At 37.1% G+C, this 23,194-nt stretch overlaps 1 long non-coding RNA gene across 1 annotated transcript in view; it reads right to left on the bottom strand.

Annotated features, from left to right (window-relative positions):
• Window positions 1–4,317: 4,317 nt before the first annotated feature.
• Window positions 4,318–23,194, bottom strand: part of LOC123334992 — a 61,928-nt gene continuing 43,051 nt past the window's right edge. Inside the window, exon 2 of the long non-coding RNA XR_006553184.2 lies at window positions 4,318–4,924. This is a non-coding gene — a long non-coding RNA (uncharacterized LOC123334992). The remainder of the gene's footprint in view (window positions 4,925–23,194) is intronic.

Raw genomic sequence — 23,194 nt, 5'->3', positions numbered from 1 at the left:
TTGGAAAACTCAGCAGTGGCCACAGGACTGAAAAAGGTCAGTTTTCATTCCAATCCCAAAGAAAGGCAATGCCAAAGAATGTTCAGATTACCATACAATTTCTAGCAAGATTATGCTCAAAATCCTTCAAGCTATGCCACAGCAGTATGTGAACAGAGAACTTCCAGATGCACAAGCTGGATTTAGAAAAGGCAAAGGAACCAGAGATCAAATTGCTAATATACACTGGATCATAGAAAAAGCAAAGGAATTTCAAAAAACATCTACTCTGCTTCCTTGACCACACCAAATCCTTTGACTTGTGTGGATCACAACAAGCTCTGGAATATTCTTGATGGGAATATCAGACCACCTTACATTCCTCCTGAGAAACCTATATGCAGGACAAGAAGAATATGTATATATACATATGAATCACTGTGCTGTATACCTGAAACTAACACAGCATTGCAAATCAACTATACTTCAGTTCAAAAACTTGTATGTAGTTTGGTGTTTTTCTATGTTCATGAAATAAAAAAATTCAGCAGCTTAATATATTTTATTTTTAAAAGCTACAAGTTGAAAGATAAAACACTAATTTATTTTAAGAATATTATGGCCTTTCTGTGTGGTCCACAGATGAACAAGATTGGCACCGTATGAAGTTAGAAATGCAGAATCTTAGGCCCTGAAACGATGAACTACATTTTAACAGGATCCCATGTGGCTTACATATATATTCAGGTTTGAGAAGCACAGTTCTAGATGACACAGATAATTTGAAGAATTACACAAAAATGATATAATACAGCTATGTAAAAATGTACATCTAATACAACAATGAACATAGTAAAGGAACATGGTTTTGATGGAACATGAACATTTGAGGAATTTTAAAACCTACAGTTGTTTTCTAAAATGTGGTATGATTCCTTTTGAAATACTGCAGCAGTAATCATTTAAAAGACAAGATTTCTAAATACTTTCAGTTTTCAGTATCTATTTGACTAGAATATCATTTCTCATTGGAGAATGTTACATCTCAGAAGTACAAATTATTAAGAATTTAAAGCCATTAATGTCTAAGACAATATTTCTGTGTAGTTACATTTTTTATAAAAATGAAGATACTGGGACAAAGAAGCACCAAAACTGCCACAAAGAATATCGCTAAAATGAAAGCAAGAGAAATGACTATTTTACAACAAATTATATCTTAATGACATGGCTCTTAATTTTTAATTTTCTTTTACCTTAGATTTCATTATTTGATTTGTGTAATTTATATGAAATGTTTATTGTCAACATTGCAAGCTAAATAATATACTCCTCTAAACCTTTTTTACTGAGGAAAGAATTTTTTTTTTTTTTTTTTTTTTTTCACATTCACATGGAGATTCCGTAAGTGTTAGCAGTAGATAGAGAACCAGTTGATCATGGTTGGGAAAAGGAAACTCCATGACATGGCCAGGGTCAGAGCGGAGGAACTAAGCCTGTGATCTCTCTCTGGCTGAGATGGCTGCAGCCCCAACCTCTTTCAATAGCATTAGCGTAGTTCATTAATTTACCCTATGATTACTGTTTTCTTGCTCTGGGATTGTTAATGTCAGTTTCTAAGACAGTCACTTTTTTATCTTTTTGTTGTTTTTCTCTCTCTGATTGTTCTCACTTATAAAAAACATTTTTTTTTTCTGAAATCAATTGCATAAAACAACATTCATTCTAACTAATTTCTAAGACCACTTTAATCTCTTTAATACTGTGTGTGTGTTTTGCTTTTTACTTTTATTTTAGGAACTTGGTTCCTAAAGGTACTAGGTCATTTGTATTTCAGGTGCTTTTGAAAATCATGCTGGGCATTTTAATGTCAGCCTATGCATTTTTTTTTTAAAGTATGCCTATAGCCTTTCTTAGGCTCAGTAAGAAAAATGAATAAAATGAGAAAGGGCTTTAAAAAAATCTTAATAAGCAGAGTGCAGATTTATCATATGGGGAACCTGCTTCATAGGAATGCAGCGATACATGTCCATTGGTCAGTCTCACTCACATGAGGCAAACTCCATTACTTGCTGTGAGCAAGAAAAAGGTTACCTGACCCAACTGGAGAGTATTAGCTTTTTTGTTCAGCTATGAAAAAATTGGTTTGCCACTTAGGTCAGCATCATGATGTAAATCTTAATGAAAGTTTCTGAGATGTGAGAGTAAATCAAGCTGTTTGGCCACCTTGATGCTCTCTTAATCTGCCTTTTTTTTTTTTTCTTTTAGCTTTATTTCCTTCTGTCGGAGCACAGATCTCAATGCAGACCCATCTGCAGAGTAATCGTCACTCCACCCAGCCATCTTGGCCCTTTTGGCACCCAAGGCCGAGGATACTGGAGATTCATGCATTACTTCTCTTTCTTTGTGGAATAAAAGGGGAAATAAACCTTCATTTCTTTTGTCTCACTTGAGATTTTTTAAAAGCTTCCTTTTATTTGGGATCCTATGTCTCTTGCACAATGAAAAATTGAATGAGACTGCTATTATGAAAGAAAAGTTATCTGGATTATTTTAATAGATGAGTAAGGAGCACAAAGATCCTAAACAAACTAGACTGTTTTCCTGATTCCTACGATCTTTATAGGAAAGCTATTGAATTAGATTCTGCTTTTTATCATAATTACTTTAAAACACAGTAAGGCACTTAAATAATCTAGGCGAAATTAAATAATCTAGGTGAATGCAAGCATATTGTATGGAAAGAATACAATATGCTTATTTGGAATGATTTATTCATTCATTCAATCAGCCATATCAACCACTACTTACTGAATGTCTATTTAATTAGTATAAACATGTCAAGTCTTTTTCTTGGTACTGAGGACACTGATGAATAAGACATACAAGGACTTACTCTTATGTAAATCATGTAACAGGAATGGAAGAAAGAAAATAAATAAGATAATTTTTGTGGTAAACAGCGCTAAGCACCATGAAAACAATGAAACAGGGTTCTATGAAGGGATAGGGCGGGGATCAAAAATTTCATTGGATGGTCAGAGAAAGCCTCATTGAGCATATGACAATTTTGGCTGAAGCATGAATGACATAAAATAACCAGCATTAGGACAATCTTCTAGTAGAGAATTTCAGTCAGAGGGTTTAAGAAATACAAAGACTTTAAGGTAAGAATAAACTGGAGGAAGACCAATAGATTTGGAGTCCAATAGATAAGAGGGAAATTTCTGGATTATTTAGGGCCTTGCAGGCCCCATGAGAAGAAATTTGATTTTTTTCCAAGAGCAATGGGATGCCAAAGCACAGGTTTAAGTAGGGTTGTGACATATTTTATGTCTAATTCATATTTTAAGAAGACCACTTTGGATATATCTAGGAGTAAAAGAGCATGAAACTGCAAATCAGGAAGTCATTGGGGTTACCCAGATGAGAGATGATAATGGCTCTATCTACTAGTGTAGATGAAGGAGGTGGACTCTTTGTGGATACATTATTTTTTAATTTATTTATTTTTAATTGAAGGATAATGGCTTTACAGAATTTTGTTGTTTTCTGTCAAACCTCAATATGAATCAGCCATAGGTATACATGTATCCCCTTCCTTTTGAATCTCCCTCCCACCTCCCTCCCCATCCCACCCTGTTAGGTTGATAGAGAGCCCCTGTTTGAGTTTCCTGAGCCATGCAGCAAATTCCTGTTGGCTATCTATGAGCCAACAGAACATGCTGATAGCCTGGATGTGAGGGATGAAGAAAAAGAAAAAATTGTTGACTTGAGCAATTGCATGGATCTGACCTCATGCATTGATCTAGGAGAGACTGCAAGGGAAGAGTATTCTGGAGAAAATTCTAGGATTTGATTAAGTGTGAGAGGTCAATTATATATCAAGTAAAGAAATCAAGCAGACAAATGGATATACAAGTTAGGAGATTGAGGGCAGTTAAGGCCAGAGATAAATAATTTGGAATCATCTGCATACTGATTATGTCTTTTAATTGTGAAGTTTATTGGCATCCAATAAACTGAAAAACACACTGATTATTAAGAGCACAGAAGCACATTAAGGAAGACAGAAATGCAAAAAGGCAAGTGAATGAAGTCAAGTAGAATTTAAAATAATAATAGGAGAAAATGATAGATATAAATCACACAAAAGCAACCCCAAAAATGCATAATTGGAGTCCCAGAAGAAAAACTAAAACAATGAGACAATACTGCTTAAGACTGTAACTAAATACTTGCTTGAAGTAAACAAAATCACTGAAAATTTCAAACTGAAGGGGGAAACTTTTAGCAGATAAAAACTGTCCCAGAATATTCCACACAGGCACATTGGTAGAATTATTGGACTTTAATAAAGATTGTCTTAAAAAAAAATCTTACATTTATCCACGAAAACAATGTTCAAAGCCCATGATTTTATTTTCAATTGAGATTATTTCAAGTATAAAGGCTATGGCAAAACAGTTTTGAATATGCAAGTGCTTAGGAAATACTGTCCAAATAAACAGCTTTGGAGCAAAGTACCAGAATGCAAAATTCAAGTAATTGCAAGATAACTGATAAAACTTGGGCGCAAGGACCAGCAGTTTTGAAACCTTCAGAAGATTTATAAATACATACTGTTTTGGTGTGTGAACATAGTTAAAACTTATGGTTAAAATTTCCAAGTAGAGGGCTTCCCTGGTGGCTCAGTGGTGAAGAATCCACCTGCCAGTGCAGGAGACACAGGTTAGATCCCTGCCACGGGAGGGTCCCACGTGCTGCAGAGCAACTAAGCCCGTGCTCCACAACTATGGAGCCAGTGTTGTAGAGCCCAGGAGCTGCAACTACTGAGCCCAACGGCTGCAGCTCCTGAAGCCAGTGCATCCTCGAGTCCATGGTCTACAAGAGAAGCCACCGCAACGAGAAGCACACACACCACAAATAGAGTAACGCCTGCTCGCTGAAACGACAGAAAAGCCCACATGGCAATGAAGATCCAGCAGAGTCAAAAGTAAATAAACAAATTATTAAAAATATATTTCTGAGTAGAAGAAGAATATGATACTAACATGATAATTCTAGTTATATATGTAAGAGGTCCACCACTATTTATAAAAATTATTACCATCTATTAAATTTTTGCCAATATATTTGAGCACTTCTTGGATTTACAGAATATATTAGATAACTAGAGGTCTTAGAATTTGATATATTAATTATATAAAATATCAAATGAACGGTTTAACTCTCTGCCTAAGTAGACTGTATGCATAGGGGAACATTAATCCACAGAAGCATGATACTCAAGATCTCATCTGTGATCTTATCCAGACAGTAAAATTTTAGAGTCCACTAAGGCTTATGGATCTTCATTTTCATTGTTAAGTGAGTCATCAGCTGAATAGAATATGACTTTTTATTTCTAACAGAAAATAAGGTAAATATTTTAGAATTCACTAGGAAAGACTGAAAAATATGAAACTTAAAAGAGTTCGATTAGGCAAATTGCTACATTTATAAGACAATAATATATTCTTTACTCCTATTTCTTACTGCATGATAAAATAGAATAAACCAAACTTTGAAAAATGATCTAAAATGATAGTCAAATATAATAATACTCAAAGCAGTAATTATATTTAATCAATGCCAAAATTAAAAATGTTTTTAACTCAGAAAAAAATCAACTAAAGTCTATTTAATGTTTTGGAAACAAATATAATTCTATCAACATGTAATACTTTTGGGCCAATGTCATGTCAAAATGCCCAAAGTGATACCAATATGATTTAGAGTAAGAAGCTGTTTGAAATATTAACATAATTGACATCATCACAGAATGTTGGAAATACCTATTTCTTCACTTAATGCAACTAAGATTAATAGTTTCACATTTTGTGGAAAGCTTAAAATGATTCAAAAGTCAGTGTCTTGTAAAATGAAAGATAAGTATGAAGAAGGATTTGGGGAAGGAGCTTGAGCTAGGAATTATTTGTTACTTAACATGATGGTGACAGTTTGTTTTATTTAATTATTCAACATTTATTCACATAGACTGTTTCTGCCTGTCCCATACCCGCTGAAGCCATGTGCCTAGCTATTTTATGTCCTTATTGTCTTCCTTTTAGGATGCCTCTTACTCTGACCAGTGGGTTTCTACTTCTGTGGTAAAGAGAAAGAAATTACCATCTATATTTAGCCTTGCTGTTTCTACAGACTAGGAATAGATTTTGCCTCCAGCGAATCACATATTATAAAGGATGAAGTTATGAAATTAATATTTTAAAAAGGACAACCAATATAATCTACAGAAAAATGTAAAAGAGGTTTAGAAAGAGGTTGTACTATATTTGCTCTCCAATAGAACAAGCTATAAACGATGCTGAAGCTTTAGTCTCTGGTCAGATATGAACTATAAGCATGAATTCGGAATAAGATATGGAAAGTCTGTCAAGTCACCTTGGGTCATGTCCAATAAAATACTAAAACCTGAAGTTAGGAGTGCACATCAGATCATGTTTATTTATTTATTTATTTATTGAGTCTAAACAAAATCACACTTCATAGGTACTATCAGGGAGCCAACCGCTCCTGGGTAAAGATTGAAGAATGAATGGTTCAGTTCTCCAAAAGCCACTGGGAAATGTCAGCACCATCTAGTTAATGAATTCCTGATTTGTTTGGCATTTGTACTTTCTTAAGAAATTGCTGATGTGTTTAGACTTCCTCTTTTCCTCAGCAGCAGTGAAATTTGTTGATTATGATGGCCTTATATAACATCATCCAGGCAGAAAGCTAAAAGATTACACATTAAAAAGAAACAGGCCTGTTTATTACCAAGCATTGTGCTCTCTCATATGCATATCTCTGTTCCTCAGTCTTTGACCAGGGTGCTTTGTGGGAAATGCTTTGTTAAAAGTATTTCCATGGCAGGCCTCCACTCATGAAAATGTCATTTTCTCTGCCTGGTTGTGATACGAAATCTTTTTCACCTATTGAAACCTGTTAAATTTCCTTCAAATATTTTTGTTTAACTCTTAGAAAAATAGGTAGTGAAGGACCATTTAGAAACATGTAGATTTAATGAGGAATTGATGTTTGTACTTAAAAACATTTTTCAAAGAAACTTGCCTCTGTTTAGCTGAATAAAAGCCTGCAATCTTTACAGATTTCACTTGACCAGGTCAAACAATCCCAGACTGTCTGTATTCCACATCATTTTCCCTTAACTTCTTTTAACCATATGTTTGTTTTAGGAGATATTCCACCAGAGATAAGAAGTCTGCCCACTTAAGATTCGATAAGAATCAGCCTGGTAAGAAGCTGTAACAATCTTTGATATGGCTCTACAGGAGAAATAGAATGGGCTTAATGTTTTCTAAATATTATTGCCTTGACCAGACTGGTACTGCAGGTTGTATCCTGTATTACATAGTTATTCAACCCCATGGACTATGCAGTCCATGGAATTCTCCAGGCCAGAATAGTGAAGTGGGTTGCCTTTCGCTTCTCCAGAGGATCTTCCCAGTCCAGGGATCGAACCCAGGTCTCCAGCATTGCAGGCAGATTCTTTACCAGCTGAGCCATAAGAGAAGCGCAAGAATACTGGAGTGGGTAGCCTATCCCTTCTCCAGCGGATTTGCCTGACCCAGGAATCAAACCAGGGTTTCCTGCATCGCCGGTGGATTCTTTACCGAGCTATGAGGAAAGCCCAATACTTCTTTGAACAGTAAACTAACTTATCATTACCATGCTTCATATTCTTATTCTAAAGGGACAAAATTCCACCATTAGGCAGAATCCTGCATTTGATGACATGTTTCTACTCCCATGGATCTCCCGCGCATGTTTCATTTTGTTTTTGAGAGACAGCCTTTTATTCTGGCCCTCACTTTTCCTTGACCCTCATGGCTGTTCCTCTCAGTCCTCTCTTGCTCATGACCTTAGCTCTTAAACTCTTCTCCATCTCTTTTTGTAAAAATATGAATCATACAACCAATACCCATAAACTATAAGAATAATTCTTCCCTATTCAGAGAACCATTTTTGACCAGTGAGTTTTCAAGTTAACTTTGACAGTTTCTGCTAAAGCTCTAAAAATTTTGGTCTCTTTCTCCAAAACAGGTATCTCTCCTTTCAGAACCTTCTGATGGCTTGCATTTTTAGCACAAAGGCTGATATCAGGATTTCTCAGTTTCTGCACTATTGACATTCTGGACTGGGTAATTCTTAGTTGTGGATGTGTATAGGATGCATTATAAGATGCTGAGTGACATCTCTGGCTTCTACCTCCCAGAACCCAGCAGCACAGCCACTTCCCAACCTTCCAAGGTGGGTCACAAAAAATGTCTTCAGACATTGGCATGTGTACCCTGTGTCACTGCTCACTGACCCACCCCTGCCCTGAATTGAGAACTACTGGCTTATGCTATGGAGAAGGCAATGGCACCCCACTCCAGTACTCTTGCCTGGCAAATCCCATGGACAGAGGAGCCTGATAGGCTGCAGTCCATGGGGTCACGAAGAGTCGGACATGACTGAGCAACTTCCCTTTCACTTTTCACTTTCATGGACTGGAGAAGGAAATGGCAAGACTTATGCTAACAGCTGATCTGATTAATTTTCTTCCACTGTCTTCAGTGCTGGGGTTTGGATTTGGATCAGGCTCAGGTCCTCTGCTGCTCCACCTGGACCACTTTCATCAGGACGCTGCTGGGGATCCTCTGGCATCTCCCTCCTCGGAGTCTCAGTGACAGGACAGGTAAGCAAGTCATTTTTTCAGCTCCTAGTATGTAGGCAGTGATTCTCCATCAGCATAGGTGAAGATGATGGCCAATCTCCCTTCTTGTATAGCTTCAACTCTTGGTCAGGATCAGATTTGCATAATCTAAATACAGGCTTGCTTGTAAGAGGAGCCTAGCAGGCTACAGTCCATGGGTTCGCAAAGAGTTGGACGTGACTGAGCTACACACATACACAGACATCCACACCTACACACCCACACACACACCCTTCTAAGGAAAGACAAAAGTCCGCTGAAGAATTTAGGACTGTGCGACCCTCTGATATCAATCCATTGGTTCATCTCCTTGTGAGACCCAGAAAAAAAAAAAAAAAAAAAAAAACTTGGTTTAAAAAGTAAAACAAATTGATGATCAAACTGATATAAGGTGTAAAGGTCAAAATTTGACTACAGATTGATATAAATACAGGATAAGGCTGTACAACTGCCTTATATACTTTCTTTTTTTATGGTCTTAAATCTGAAGTGGCAGATTTAGTCAGAAAACAGGCTGGCAGGCTATCTCTGAATTCCTACAATTTATGGAGTATTTTGAAGATATTTTGACTTAGGAAAAGGAAAATTTGCAGACTAAATTAATAGCCCTTTAGAGTAAAAACAAATTAGAAAACCTAAAGACAAGCATACTTCTATGTCTAGTCTACATAAAGATACCTGCTGATATTATAATGACAACAGTGGAAGAACAACCATTCTGTGTTGGAGTGACAGGTAATACCTTAAAAAGGAAAAAAAACCTGACAGATTAAAACTCTTCAGAGTAAGTAGCTGCTCTGATCTGCCAACAACTGCCCTTTAAATAGAAAGACTTCCTTAAGCCAAAAAGATTTCTAAAAACCACAATGTTCATTTCTTGTTGATACCAGGACTATAGGCTTATTAAACCTTAACCACTTAAAAAATAATTTCTCTGAATAGTAAAAATGTTTCAGTTTTTTGTTATACCAATTATATCTCAATAAACCTGTTTAAAAAATGTTTCATTGGTAGTATCTCACATCCCCTTCAGATTCTGCCTTCTTTTTAGCCAGTGGTAGATCTGTACTCAGCATTCTTTAGAATGGCCTTGCATTCAGATCTAAAAACCCTCTTGATGAAAGTGAAAGAGTAGAGTGAAAAAGTTGGCTTAAGGCTCAACATTCAGAAAACTAAGATCATGGCATGTGGTCCCATTACTTCATGGGAAATAGATGGGGAAACAGTGGAAACAGTGTCAGACTTTATTTTGAGGGGCTCCAAAATCACTGCAGATGGTGACTACAGTCATGAAATTAAAAGACGCTTACTCCTTTGAAGGAAAGTTATGACCAACCTAGATAGCATATTCAAAAGCAGAGATATTACTTTGCCAACAAAGGTCCATCTAGTCAAGGCTATGGTTTTTCCTGTGGTCACGTATGGATGTGAGAGTTGGACTGTGAAGAAAGCTAAGCACCAAAAAAATTGATGCTTTTTTACTGTGGTGTTGGAGAAGACTCTTGAGAGTCCCTTGGACTGCAAGGAGATCCAACCAATCCATTCTAAAGGAGATCAGTCCTGGGTGTTCGTTGGAAGGACTGATGTGGAAGCTGAAACTCCAATACTTTGGCCACCTCATGCGAAGAGCTGACTCACTGGAAAAGACCCTGATGCTGGGAGGGATTGGGGGCAGGAGGAGAAGGGGACAACAGAGGATGAGATGGCTGGATGGCATCACTGACACAATGGACCTCAGTTTGAGTGAACTGAACTGAACTGAACTGAACTGAACTGCATTCAGATCACTGTAACCATTTGCATCGCTTGAAAATCAGTAATACACATAGACAATCATTTTTCAAAGGTTTACAAAAGCAATTTCTTACTTCTTGTAATTACATAAACCAAATCTGAGAGATATCCAATTCCCTCATTATACATTCCTAAAAATACATATTTTATACATAGTCACATTTATATGAAATGTTGATCAGTTTAGTTCAGTCACTCAGTCGTGTCTGACTCTTTGTGACCCCATGGACTGCAGCATGCCAGGCCTCCCTGTCCATCACGAACTCCTGGAGTTTACTCAAACTCATGTCCATTGAGTCGGTGATGCCGTCCAACTATCTCATCCTCTGTTGTCCCCTTCTCCTCCTGCCTTCAATCTTTCCCAGCATCAGGGTCTTTTCAAATGAGTCAGCTCTTCGCATCAGGTGGCCAAAGCATTGGAGTTTCAGCCTCAACATCAGTCCCTCCAATTAACATTCAGGACTGATTTCCTCTAGGATGGACTGATTTGATCTCATTGCAGTTTAAGGGACTCTTAAGAGTCTTCTCCAACACCACAGTTCAAAAGCATCGATTCTTCGGCCAGACCATCTGACCTGCCTCTTGAGAAATCTGTATGCAGGTCAGGAAGCTACAGTTAAAACTGAACATGGAACAACAGACTGGTTCCAAATAGGGAAAGGAGTATGTCACAGCTATATATGAAATGTTGATAGTCTTCTGTTATGAATGAAAGATTGAAAGTCGTGCAGAATTTATTCTCTCTCTTTGCTGACAGTGTTATTATAAAAGGTACACAAAGCATCTAAATATCAACTAAATATTAATTTTATTAGTCTCAAGTCCATTATCTAAGTAATGACATCACACATCATGGAAAGCCTCTTTCCCTAAAAAATTAAATGTTATTGGTGACTTTTCCAGTCAATTACCAATGTGGAGGATTTCTTGATCTCTTGGGATAAGTGAGGAACTTTATCTAAACTGGTTGCTCCTGTATTTGAACTGTTGAAAGCTGGCATGCCAGAGCCTTTACCAAACTCACTAGACTGCCTTCTGTAACTTAAAATAAATTCCCCAATCACCATTAACATTTCTTATACTTGTATATGAACTTTGGGGATTCCAACTCAATAGCACAACAGATATTATCCAGTTATTCCACTTAATGCAGCTATGAACATTTTATTACTACTGTCTGCTGTCTAGAAGACCTTCCTTGTTAAAAACTAACTGCTTGAATAGTAGTAAATAAATTTTAGGTTTGGGTAATATCCCTATATTTGTCTAGTGAGAGAGATAGGTTTGTCTACTCATTTCACCAGAACAATAATTAAAGGATTCTTAACTCTTTACCTGTCACTCTTAAGTTTTACTGCCTCTACCATAACCGGAACTCAGAATGAATGACATATTAAAACTGAAACTGGCAAAACTATCCAAGAAACTTCAGCTGCTGTGGCCAAAGTCTTGACTCATAGTTCTTGCAGCCATTAGGTACTCTCCGACAGGAATTCATGGACATATCCATGTATGAGCTGGTTGCTGAATGCCCTCCAAGGGACTGCCCTTATCCTTTACTCTGTTATTTTTAAGGCTGATATAGCCAAATATCACAGAAGTTTAATGCAGTATACAAAAAGATCAAGGTATTTTTCCCAAAGACAAGCCATACAACTCCTGTGACTTTTATCCTGGAGACCTGATTTACTGGAGATGATAACATAACACTGCTCTTGAAGCTCTTAGGAGGAAGCTTATCAAGCACTGTTAACCACAAATTCTGCAGTTAAACTCCAGGGAACTGACCCTTGGATTTCTGTCTCTCAATTAAAAAGATATCTTGTATGCACTTCCTAAACTTTCATGCCAATAGGAAACTAAAAAGTGAGAATGTCTCAGGATTCTCCAGAAACAGATGGCATTTCAAAGGAGACAGGTTGGGTGATACCACATAGCCATTTACTCAAGAAGTGAGTGAAATTTTACTGCAAAGGATAAAGTGAAATTTATCCTTTATAAATAGCCTGGTCTTGATTTTTCTTTTCAGTTTCATACTCTTTCATCTTCCCTTTCCTCATTTCCTCTCTACCTTTTAGTTCTTGTTGTTGTTGTTGTTCCTTTTCCTCCTCTATCTTTGCTTTCCCCAACTGTTCCTCTTCTTACTTTCTTTGTGCCCATTACAGCAAAAGCATCTCTGCTCAACTGTCTAACAGGAGTTATGATGGCAAATACAGCAGTTCTGTGTAGAGAGGCAGTAGCTAAAATATAGAGGCTTTTCTTCTTAACCTATGATACTTTAAAAGGACCCTCTTCCCCAACCCTAGCTCCATTTCAAGTCAAATCTGATCTTCTTTTTGTACATCTTGTTGTCATATTCATGGTATTCACTGGTTTGTCTGGACTTTTATTACTTAATCTGAGACCAAGTCACTTATGACATTGATTACACATTTACATAAATTGTATCTTCCTGAACCAAAATAATGTGTTAGTCTTGATTAAAAAATGTATTTATATATATAGGATTCATTTTGATGTTTGGCAAAACTAATACAATTATGTAAAGTTTAAAAATAAAATTAAAAAAATGTATTTATATATATAAAAAAAAAAACAGCTAAACTAGCTGTTGGGTGTTATGTGCGTGTCATAAATTCAAAGTTTGTTAGTTCCAACTTTTTCAGATTTACAGAACTTTTCCAGATTTACAAAACACATTTAAAAAAGGGTAAGAAAAACAGAATTACATTCAAAAAATAAAAATAATTTCTAGAATCTGTGATTAAAATGTTAAACTGAGCTCACATGTTTTTTAGTGACTTTTTCCACCAAAACTTCATTAAAATAACAATAAAGAAATATAAAGGGCATTATAACTGGTTTATTGAATGGGTTGGAATTGGTCTAGATACAAGAAAGCAAAACAGTTCTAAAAAATTTTTTTAGCCTTCACTTTCAAGTTGAATCTCCCTTTCTTCCCTGGAGATGTTCCAGATGTATCAATATGCTATAAATTTTTTCTGTAATTTTCGAGTAATAGAAAAGTCTCCTTAGTTTAACCCCAGCCCAAATTTCTATTTCATATTCATTTCAAGGATTGTATTCCCATCCCTCTTCCATTCCCACTCCCAGCTGAGGTCTAATTCAGGCTTGGAAACTTGCAACAAGGTCAGGAAACACGTTTCGTCTTTTCCTGAGCTCACTCAGAATCACTACTCCGACTTTGGCTCTTCCAAGATTAAAATGGGAAAGAGTGATAAAGGAAAATACAATGTTTGTTTATTGAGCTTATGCTGCTTATGATTCTGGGCTGCTAGGTTAACTTTGTGGCCACTGTCTAAATGTTGTCTCTCTTTCTCTCTTGAGGTATTTACATGTCTTCAGATGTACCTATTTTCCAACTCCACCCTTCTAGAGCTGAGAGTCTCTCCCTCACAATCCTCTGATGTAAAATGTTCACTCTACCCTGTTAAGACTTCTCCTCGATTCTCTCCCTGGCAGAAGACCCTATCTCTTTTTTGGTGCCGTGCCCTTTCACCAGACATAGTCTCTGACAGTGTTGAAAGTGACCTCAAGTCATCTCTAGCCAAGTCGTTTTCTGTGGTATTTCCTTAGCTCATGGGGAAAACCAATGACAACAAGATCGACAAACACATTATTTTCACCCCACCCAAATTTGAGTGATCAAGTTGCAATCACTACAGTTGTCTGTCACCACTCAGCTGCTTTCCAGCTGAGATTAAGTCACTGATTTTAAAACTCCAGACTTCACAGAAAACAAGTCAAGTGTTGCAAGAGTTTTCTCCTAGTGTACTGCTGTGGTTCTGTGATGGAACAGTCAACCATAAAGAAAAAGGAATCCAACCAACATTAGATACTTAATCAGTAATACTGAATGCTAGAAGACAACAATTAATCTTTGAAATTAAAAAAAAAAGTTATTTCAAACCTAGAATTGTATCCCAATTATATTACCATCGATAGTGAAGAAAGAATAAAGTAATTTCAGACATGCCAGAACTCAGAAATTTTACTTCCCACGTAAAACTTAATAGTAAGCTATTCAAGGATATATACCAGGGAAATAAGACAGTAAACCAAAAAAGAGGACATCACAGACTTCAGGAACAGCAGCCTCAACTCAAAAAAGTAGCAAAGGACAAAGTTGCTTGGCAGGTCAGATGACAAGTCTAATCTGGAGCAGAAAATTAGTCTCTTCTCAGAGAAAGGTCTCAAGATTTAAAAGGGATTTGATATAATATACTGTAGTTGAAAGTTTGAAAAAACTTGATATACAAATATGTAACAATCAATATTTATTGTTCCAGGCTATGAGTTGCCCTCTCACCAAAAGATAGAAACCAGGTAATAGTAATCAATGGATCTGAAGTTCCTATTTTAGTTTCTGACACTTAGAAAGCATGGCAAACATACTTTTAATAACTCAGTCATTATTGTTGTTATTCTGTAAGTAGAAGTCTTTCTCCTTGAATAGACTGGTTGAATTCTCCCACTACTTCGGATTTCCACTACTATTGTATCTTATATTTGCAATATCAAATACTTGTGCTAATTTACAGATCTTATACAAGCTTATTAAGTTGATGCTAATAAGTTGCTTCAGTTGGGTCCAACTCTTTGTGACCCTATGGATTGTAGCCTGCCAGGCTCCTCTGTCCATGGGGATTCTCCAGGCAAGAATACTGGAGTGGAATGCTGTGCCCTTCTCCAGAGGATCTTCCCGACCCAGAGATTGAACCCATGTCTCCTGCATCTCCTGTACTGTAGGTGGATTCTTTACCCCTGAGCCCCTGGGGAGAAGCCCAAAGCTCTCTCTGGGCATGCTAAGTTGCTCCAGTCGTGTCTGACTGTGCGACCCTTTGGACTGCAGCCTGCCAGGTTTTTCTGTCCATGGGATTCTCCAGGCAATAATACTGGAGCGGGCTGCCATTTCTTTCTCCATATCATGTTTATACGTAAGTATAACAGTACTGATAATATAAGTGGTCTCAAACAACAGAATATCTAGGAACTATATTAAAAGGCAGATTCCCTGAAATTCTGATGATTGCATCTGAGATGGAGTCCAGAGAGCTGAATTACTGACAATCACTTCTGGAGATTCTGATACAAGTGGTCTGTGGCCCCAGTCATTAGAAACTATGCTTTCGGACTTTATGACTCTGTCCAGGGAATTCAGAACTAACTCTAGGGTGGCAATTGTTTTAATTATCTTCAAATATGGGAAAAAACTATTTTTCCTAAATTTATCACCCATTTTCCATTTTAGTATCTTACATAAAACTATAGCAAGAAGAGATAATAATTTGTTTTAAAGGAGTAGGTAACATTATCCCTTAGGGAAGAAAAAAATCAAGATTATTTTTTTATTCTGCCTCAGTTACATGCTATGGTAGTGGCCATAGTTTTCTGTTGAAATTGCTACTTTTCATCTGTCTAGACTTATGACTACCTGAGAAGAAATATGAGCATGAAAGAATAAAAGTAATTTAGATTGCTGTGCTAGCTTGCCTCTACAGTGCTAAAGTTGTATTGTTTAAACATTATTTCAAAAACCTATTAGATTATTGGCTTTCTGGTTTGAAATTCTTTCCTGAGCGTTCCTAAGTTTTCCTTTTCTAAATATTTGTACAGAGTATTACATTATGCAGCATGTGTATCTTTGTTCATTTATAGATGCATTTCCTTAAGAAGTAGAATATTAGTGATCTCCACTATATACAAAGAGATAGAAACTATGCATTATTTTCCTTTCAAAAAAAATTAAATTGATGCACAAAATGATTGCTTGCTAGTAGCTGAAGTTGCAGCAGAGGGGTATACTTGCCTTATTAAGATGAAATTTCTGGTTTTATTTATTCTGGGAAAAAAGCTCTATCCCCAAATAAAGGATTAGTCTAGGGACCTGGTGCCATATCGAATAGAGAAGTGAATGGGATGAATATTATAGCTCACTATTTATATTGGTTTATTTGTAGGTAGGAAAAAATGAGAAATTGGAGAAAGTATTAGTTCACATTAAAAGGTAAAACACGAAGAGGCCACTGTCAATTCAGGCTGTGTTTGTTGATTTCCAAATAACAACCTTGTCTCTGGAGTCATTAAAGGTATTGCTCTCCTGAGAAAAGGCTGAGGTTCTCTGACTTTGAAGCTGAATAAACCTGGTGTATCATTTTGTCAGCCTTTATGAGAACTTGGCCCTGAGGACCTTTAAAAAAAAAAACAGCTACCAAAGATTATCTATGCCACCTCCTTTAGAAAAGGATGTTGGCACATGCATTTAGTAAAATTTATTGCTCATAAAGCCAGCAAATATTTCAAATTCTTTAGAGTTAACATTTCTAAAGAAGATGTCTCAGTGGGTACCACTGGTAAATAATTATTTGCTTGATTTAAAAAAAAACAACATTATATTCTGTCCAGATAAAGTATTTTTAAAAATCCATAAAGAACATTCTTAACCTAGAAAATATGTGAATATTAAACTACCTAATGTGATAATAGATGGAAAGAAATATCAAAATTTAAAGCTTTGTTCTACTATTTCCCAGGGATAAATAAATACTATACCATATAAGTGTACAACTAGTTTTGTATCTAGACATGGAGGTAGAATTTGCCCCATCAGTGCTTTGCTGGGACAGGCTGAAAATGCCCTTTTCCCAATGAAGTTTTTTAGGGGGTGGCTGTATGCAGGATACCTGCAGATGTGTGTCCTTTAAGATGTGTGTATTAGTGATTTCAGCTATATCCACTGTAGACCATATACTGAGAGGAGAGGGCCTTGGGTAGTGGATTCAGTGCTCTGAATGAAACGGAGTTAGTGTTACAGTTAAGGAACAGCAAGTGTTCTCACAAACCACAAAGGAACCGTGAACTTCCTGATATTCAAGCCGGTTTTAGAAAAGGCAGAAGAACCAAAGATCAAATTGCCAACATCTGCTGGATAATCGAAAAAGCAAGAGAGTTTCAGAAAAACATCTATTTCTGCCTTATTGACTATGCCAAAGACTTTGACTGTGTGGATCACAATCAACTGTGTAAAATTCTGAAAGAGATGGGAACACCAGACCACCTGACCTGCCTCTTGAGAAATCTGTATGCAGGTCAGGAAGCAACAGTTAGAACTGGACATGGAACAACAGACTGCTTCCAAATAGGAAAAGGAGTACGTCAAGGCTGTATATTGTCACCCTGCTTATTTAACTTCTATGCAGAGTACATCATGAGAAACGCTGGACTGGAAGAAGCACAAGCTGGAATCAAGATTGCCAGGAGAAATATCAATAACCTCAGATATGCAGATGACACCACCCTTATGGCAGAAAGTGAAGAGGAACTCAAAAGCCTCTTGATGAAAGTGAAAGTGGAGAGTGAAAAAGTTGGCTTAAAGCTCAACATTCAGAAAATGAAGATCATGGCATCTAGTCCCATCACTTCATGGGAAATAGATGGGGAAACAGTGGAAACAGTGTCAGACTTTATTTTTGGGGGGCTCCAAAATCACTGCAGATGGTGACTGCAGCCATGAAATTAAGACACTTACTCCTTGGAAGGAAAGTTATGACCAACCTAGATAGCATATTGAAAAGCAGAAACATTACTTTGCCAACAAAGGTTCGTCTAGTCAAGGCTAGGTTTTCCAGTGGTCATGTATGGATGTGAGAGTTGGACTGTGAAGAAGGCTGAATGCCAAAGAATTGATGCTTTAAAACTGTGGTGTTGGAGAAGACTCTTGAGAGTTCCTTGGACTGCAAGGACATCCAACCAGTCCATTCTGAAGAAGATCAGCCCTGGGTGTTCTTTGGAAGGAATGATGCTAAAGCTGAAACTCCAGTATTTTGGCCACCTCATGCGAAGAGCTGACTCATTGGAAAAGACTCTGATGCTGGGAGGGATTGGGGGCAGGAGGAGAAGGGGAGGACAGAGGATGAGATGGCTGGATGGCATCACTGACTCGATGGACGTGAGTCTCAGTGAACTCCGGGAGTTGGTGATGGACAGGGAGGCCTGGCATGCTGCAAAGAGTCGGACATGACTGAGCAACTGAACTGAACTGAACTAGTGAATTAAGGACCACTTAAACTGTTCATCTGACTATTTAAGATATTTAAGATATTAAGATATTTACCCTTGATCGACTTTCTGGGGTCGTATCTTTTCCCATCTTGGAAACTCCTTTCCCCAGAACTGTCCTGACTCAAGATGCCATAGACCCTCTCTTGCATTTCTCAAGTTTACTCTTCAACTCATTCAGATGATGACAATGTAAATAGTGTTGTATGGAGATACTTATTGGCAGTTAAAATTTTCATTTTATTAACACTTATTGGGTACCATTATTATTTTGGTTGATAATGCAAAATAACTGATGCAGTTCAAAAATTTGTCTTCATTTACATTTATGCTAACTCTGAGAGGCTTTGTTTGACTTTTCTTCCATTTAAAAAAATGAGTCTATTTAAATAAATTATACATTTATTGGGTGCTGCTAAGAAGTATGGAGCTTTTAACATGCAATATAGAGGAAAAGAAAAACAGCAGTTAACTTGTGCGGTGAAAAGAAAAATGTAATTTAAGAATACTTCAATTTGGCGTAAAGGCTCATTTCACCACCTTGTCTCTACTACAGGGGCATAATTTTATCTGTAAAAAATAAGTTTTATTTAGACATAAATGGTGATCTCTAAAGAAGAATGAAAGCTTTTGAAAGCTTTTTTCTTTAAGGCCCTTTCTTAATATAGCTAAGTATTTTAGTTCTTACTAATACAACATTTTAAAAAGTTTTATTATCTTTGACTGCATATTGTTTATACAATTTAAAGTACATTAAAATAAAAAATTGAAGAAAAATTACAAGCTCAAAATTTTGCAGGTTATTTCTTAAATTTAAAAAATTACAATATTGCATTGCATTTTATACTTTATTTTATTGTATTTTTCTATAACATTATTTCTAGTCTGCTAAACTTTCATTTTTATTCCCATTCAAATGGATTTAGTTCCTGTAATTGTTGTTTATTCTGTTTTAGGTAGCTACAAATTGAAATAAAAAGTGAAAGTTGCTCAGTTGTGTTGGGCTCTTTGCGACCCCATGGACTATTCAGTCCATGAAATTCTCCAAAATGGAATTAAAAGAATTTTAGGATTTTACTTTTTTTAACCATCTAGGGTAATTTGGGGGTAAATAAAAGATGAGGATATCTTGCCACTGGAATTTCAAATGGCTAAAACATAAAGTTTGATGAAAGTGAAAGTGGAGAGTGAATAAGTTGGCTTAAAGCTCAACATTCAGAAAACGAAGATCATGGCATCTGGTCCCATCACTTCATGGGAAATAGATGGGGAAACAGTGGAAACAGTGTCAGACTTTATTTTCCTGGGCTCCAAAATCACTGCAGATGGTGACTGCAGCCATGAAATTAAAAGACGCTTACTCCTTGGAAGGAAAGTTATGACCAACCTAGATAGCATACTAAGAAACAGACATTACTTTGCCAACAAAGGTTCATCTGTCAAGGCTATGGTTTTCCAGTGGTCATGTATGGATGTGAGAGTTGGACTGTAAAGAAGGCTGAGCACCAAAGAATTGATGCTTTTGAACTGTGGTGTTGGAGAAGACTCTTGAGAGTCCCTTGGACTGCAAGGAGATCCAACCAGTTCATTCTGAAGGAGATTAGCCCTGGGATTTCTTTGAAAGGACTAATGCTGAAGCTGAAACTCCAATACTTTGGCCACCTCATGCGCAGAGTTGACTCATTGGAAAAGACTCTGATGCTGGGATGGATTGGGGTCAGGAGGAGAAGGGGACGACAGAGGATGAGATGGCTGGATGGCATCACTGACTCGATGGACATGAGTCTGGGTGAACTCCGGGAGTTGGTGATGGACAGGGAGGCCTGGCATGCTGTGATTCATGGGGTTGCAAAGAGCTGGACACGACCGACTGACTGAACTGAACTGAAAACATAAAGGCAAACATTAAAAATATAAGTAATCTAGTTCTAAACAAAAATTCTAATTTATATCATGATCACACTTGAAACACCAATTTCTTTAAGGGACAAATCTATGATATTTTTTTCTATGTAATTGTTGTGTTTAAACTTAAGCTAGTTTCTTAAGAATGAAGTATTTTATTTATGTGACAAATATTATTCAGTTCAGTTGCTCAGTCGTGTCTGACTCTTTGCGACCCCATGAATTGCAGCACGCCAGACCTCCCTGTCCATCACCAACTCTGGAGTTCACTCAAACTCATGGCCATCGAGTCAGTGATACCATCTAGCCATCTCATCCTCTGTCGTCCCCTTCTCTTCCTACCCCCAATCCCTCCCAGCATCAGGGTCTTTTCCAATGAGTTAACTCTTCACATGAGGTGGCCAAAGTATTGGGAGTTTCATCTCCAGCAACAGTCCTTCCAATGAATACCCAGGACTGATCTCCTTTAGATCAGACAAATATTATAGTTATTTTAAAATATTCAATCTGATATAAGTGAAAATTTATTGAATTTCTTACTCAAGTGATCAAAGATTGAAAGAAATATACTAAATATGTATACACTCACATAGAAAGGCTTGGGAGCTGTAATATATTGATAATCTATGATATTGCCACTATTGGAAACGTATATAGTATCTATATTTGAGATTAACATGTAACATACTTGTGATACCAAGTCCTATTCTATTTTCAGAGAATGCTTTTCAATCTGTTTAATATGTCACATTCTTGATCATATACTTTAAAATTCTTTATAAACACAATCTTGTTTTTCAGATTAAATTTATAAGGAAAGTGAAGCCCACCTGACCTGCCTCCTGAGAATCTGTATACAGGTCAGGAAGAAACAGAACTGAACATGGAACAACAGATTGGTTCCAAATAGGGAAAGGAGTACATCAAGGCTGTATGTTGTCACCCTGCTTATTTAACTTAAAAAAATTTTTTTTTAATTTATTTATTTTAATTAGAGGCTAATTACAATATTGTCTTGGTTTTGCCATACATCAACATGTATGCAGAGTATATTATGAGAAATGCTGGGCTGGATGAAGCACAAATTGGAATCAAGATTGCCAGGAGAAATATCAATAACCTCAGATATGCAGATGACACCACCCTTATGGCAGAAAGTGAAGAGGAACTAAAGAGCCTCTTGATGAAAGTGAAAGAGGAGAGTGAAAAAGTTGGCTTAAAGCTCAACATTCAGAAAACTAAGATTGTGTCATCTGGTCCCATCAGTTCAGTTCAGTTCAGTTCAGTCGCTCAGTTGTGTCCGACTTGTGCGACCCCATGAACCGCAGCACTCCAGGCCTCCCTCTCCATTACCAACTGGTGGAGTCTACCCAAACCCATGTCCATTGAGTTGGTGATGCCATCCAACCATCTCATCCTCTGTTGTCCCCTTCTCCTGCCTTCAATCTTTCCCAGCATCAGAGTCTTTTCAAATGAGTCAGCTCTTCGCAGCAGGTGGCCAAAGTATTGGTCCCAGCACTTCATGGCAAATAGATGGGGAAACAATGGAAACAGTGGCAGACTTTATTTTGGGGGGCTCCAAAATCACTGTAGATGGTGACTGCAGCCCCAAAATTAAAAGACGCTTGCTCCTTGGAAGAAAAGTTATGACCAACCTAGACAGCATATTAAAAAGCAAAGACATTACTTTGCCAACAAAGGTCCATCAGGCCAAAGCTATGGTTTTTCCAGTAGTCATGTATGGTCGTGAGAGTTGGACTATAAAGAAAGCTGAGCGCCAAAGAATTGATGCTTTTGAACTGAGGTGTTGGAGAAGACTCTTGAGAGTCCCTTGGACTGCAAGGAGATCCAACCAGTCCATCCTAAAGGAGATCAGTCCTGAACATTCATTCATTGGAAGGACTGATGCTGAAGCTGAAACTCCAGTACTTTGGTCGCCTGACGCAAAGAACTGACTCATTTGAAAAGACCCTGATGTTGGGAAAGATTGAGAGCAGGAGAAGGGGGCGACAGAGGATGAGATGCTTGGATGGCATCACCGACTCAATGGACATGAGTTTGAGTAAACTCCGGGAGTTGGTAGTGGACAGGGAAGACTGGCATGCTGCAGGCCATGGGGTTGCAAAAAGTTGGACAGAACTGAGCAACTGAACTGAACTGAAGTTCAATAAATCCAAAGTACTTGCTCAGGAGCCTAAGGTTGATTTGAATCAGCCTTAGAATCCACAATCTTCTCTAACCTAGACCATTTCTTAGTACTGAGCACCCACAGGAACTTCTTGAATAGAAATGTCTTTATCCTATTAACTCATTTGAATAGCTTTAAGTGCTCCCAGAGAACTGCTATGACTTTAACCCTAAGTTTGTTGTTATGCCATTTGAATTGACTTTTCTCCCCCTCAGTTCTCCTTTTTCTTTACTTATTATGTAATGCTTATGATTAACCTGAAAATGATAGTGTCTGTGTAAAACAGCAAGAGAGCTGGCAAGATTTCAAATATCATAATGCAAGAAAGAGAGAAAATTTTTCATTTATACATTCATTAAAAAGCAGATACACACATATTAACTAGTATGCACGGTGTTGAAGTACAAAATAATATGTTACTTCTTCAAATAATTTATCAATTACAGATATGTTAAAATGTTTATTAAACAGTGTTTGCATTGTTG

This window comes from Bubalus bubalis, chromosome 9 (genome assembly GCF_019923935.1).
Source record: "Bubalus bubalis isolate 160015118507 breed Murrah chromosome 9, NDDB_SH_1, whole genome shotgun sequence".
Taxonomy (NCBI): Eukaryota; Metazoa; Chordata; class Mammalia; order Artiodactyla; family Bovidae; genus Bubalus; species Bubalus bubalis.
Note: the sequence above shows the minus strand (reverse complement) of the source record. Positions and strands in the feature narration are given on the sequence as shown.